This window comes from Mastomys coucha, unplaced genomic scaffold, assembly GCF_008632895.1.
Source record: "Mastomys coucha isolate ucsf_1 unplaced genomic scaffold, UCSF_Mcou_1 pScaffold1, whole genome shotgun sequence".
NCBI lineage: Eukaryota > Metazoa > Chordata > Mammalia > Rodentia > Muridae > Mastomys > Mastomys coucha.
Window position 1 is genome coordinate 63,449,576 of NW_022196891.1, and position 2,764 is coordinate 63,452,339.

General features: G+C 46.1%; 1 long non-coding RNA gene across 1 annotated transcript in view; it reads left to right on the forward strand.

The window, feature by feature from the left end:
- The window catches only part of LOC116102948, a 37,100-nt gene extending 36,589 nt beyond the window's left edge, over positions 1-511 (forward strand). Inside the window, exon 5 of the long non-coding RNA XR_004123337.1 lies at positions 204-511. This is a non-coding gene — a long non-coding RNA (uncharacterized LOC116102948). The remainder of the gene's footprint in view (positions 1-203) is intronic.
- Positions 512-2,764: the final 2,253 nt, after the last annotated feature.

Below are 2,764 nucleotides of genomic sequence, written 5' to 3' on the forward strand. Positions count from 1 at the left end.
CCACCTTTACCTGGACTGCTACGTCATGACATATATATATATATGGGTACTTTCCTCCATCTTTCTCTTTTCTTCTCTCTCTCCCCTCTCTCTTCCTGCACTGCTACTCCCCTACCCCCTTCCAATTAAACCTCTTACACGTGGAACTGCCTGGGCCTGGTGTCTGCAGATGCTTCCCGCCGCGACTCAAAACCCATCAGTAGTGGGTAGCTAACACAGTCATAGATCTATATGGGGACATTGTGAGCATGTGAGAAGCTAAGGAAGCCTTGAGAGGGTGTATGAAGCCCTGCACAGCCATGTCAAGGACCCATTGCTTCAGATACATGGACATGGCAAAGCCATCTTCTGGTCTGAATGGGAGTATTGGCAGTGTGTGTAAAAACTAGCAAACTCAGCTTCTTCCTCCCAGAGGACTGCATTCTGAGACTTCTCACCTACAGAGACCTCTTTCAGATACTGTAAAACCCTGCCTGTGCTGTAGGGAATAAAATTGCTGAAGGGTCCAGTTTGTGGATTGTTATTGCATAATTGATGTTGTTCCATCAAAGTGAGCATGATCCACCCAATTCCAGCTTTCCCTGTGTGTCTGTCTGTCTGTCCTTTCCTCATTCCATGTCCACCCTAGTCAGGCTTCTAGGACCAAGCCACACAGGATGTAGCAAGAGCCAGCTTGTGTTCAGCTGATATCATCACAGAGTGCTCATATTCCAAGCTAAGTTCAGGCTGGCTTTATTTTCTCTCTGAAAGACACATTGATAGGGGATCGCTAGAGGTAGCAGAGAGATCTGATGTGAGTAAAGGCTCTAGGTACAGGGTGGGGTGGGAAGCTAGAGACTGTGTAGTCCTATGATGAGCACCCAGTCCTGTCCCCCTGTTGCAGTGATGAAACACCATGACTAAAGCAAGTTTGGAAGAGAAGGGTTTATTCTGCTTACACTTCCATATCCTAGTGCATCACTGAAGGAAGTTAGGACAGGAACCCAAACAGGGCAGGAACCTGGAGACAGGAGCTGATGCAGAGGCCACAAAAGGATGCTGCTTACTCTTCCTGGCTTGCCCACCCTGCTTTCTTATAGAACCTGGGATCACCAGTCCAAGGATCGTACCATCCACAATGGACTGGGTCATCCCCCATCAGTCACTAAATATGAAAATGTCTTACAGCTGGATCTGATGAAGAAGGTGTGCTCTCAATTGGGGTTCCCTCCTTTCAAATGACTCTCGTTTGTGTCAGGTTGACCTAAAACCAGCCAGCACAGCTCCCACTTCTGCAAGCTCTGAGAATGGATTCTTAGGTTGTGTAATGAGGGTGGATGGTTTGTACTGATTGAGTCTGCTCTTAAAACAGAGAGACATACTTGGCTATCAACAGTCATTATTTCTGGACTGGTGTGAGGAAATGAAGGTGCCTTCCAAACTGTGAGTGGGCGTTGCTCAAGGACTGCTAACAGGCATACAATATGCTGCCAAACAGCTTATGGATTAGCTCGGGGTGGGAACCGTATTGGCTTTACTGCTAATTATATAGTCTTAGAGGAGAGGGACCAGCTGGAAGAAGGGGAGAGAAAAAGAGTCCAAACTCATTTGCAAACGTGTAGTCGGGTTTTTTTTTTTATTTTTATTTTTCAAGCTTAGGATTCGTTGCTTACATAATCTCTCGGGACAATACCCTAGAATACTACCTGTGTTGGCAGTTTATCATTGAGGGATCAGCAGGGAACCATGTCCATGAGCATCACACGGTGTTCGTCTCAGACGGACCAGCGGACACTACCAGACAGGGTCCTGTGCCTTAGAGAAGGACAGGAAGTACTGCTGTGGTACTATAGAGAGAAATGTGAGCTATTATTACCTGCTGATATGATGAATCCTTGGCCAATTTGGGGAAGAATTTTCCGTCCCTCTGTGGAAAAAGACAGGGAATAAGACCAATTTCATCCTGACCCTCTCATCCCCGGAGGAACCATGGCCATTCTGATGCTCTTCTGTGCTACCCACAGCTGACACCGCTTGAATTCCAGGCATGAATCCCAGGCATGAATCCTAGTTTCCTCTGAGTAGGTCCTCCTATGACATCTACTTCCATGTGCCTTAAACACCTCTATTTAGCTACTCATCCTTGGCCAGTCATTTCCTTTCACTGACACCTCTCTTAGAGTAGCCTAGGCTAGAAAAGGTTTTTCTTATGTATTTTCCCTGAGGCTATAAAACAAAACAAAACAAAACAAAAACAAAACAAAACCACCTCAAGGAAGGAGGGCTCATGGCTCAGCATAATGGGGAAATCCTGGTGGCCGAAGTGCTAGGCAGCTGGTCACATGGTGTCTGCCGTTAGGAAGCAGAGAGTGATGGATGCTCCCACCCAGTTTGCTTTCTCTATGTTCAGTTTAGTACCCAAGGCAAAGAAATGTTCCTGTCTCCTTTTAGGCTTAGTTTTAAGCCCAAGGAATGTACCTAAAAAGTACCTTTTAGGGTTCAGTCTTCCCACCTTAGTCTAATCTAGATAATCCCATAAAAGTGTAACCCCAAGTTGTCTCCCATGTCATTCTAGATCCTTTTAAGTTGATAATCAATATTAACCTCATAGGACTGTAGTATTCCTAAAGAAATTGCACACAGGCCTAATTCCAGAAACATCTATGAGGCCCACAGCCCTTCCCTGAAACATTTCTGCTAACCAGCATGTACATGTGACTTTGCCTCTGAAGTGACTCTAGCCAGCCCTAGCTTGGCAAGCATGGCTCTGGCAGGCCTTGCCCTT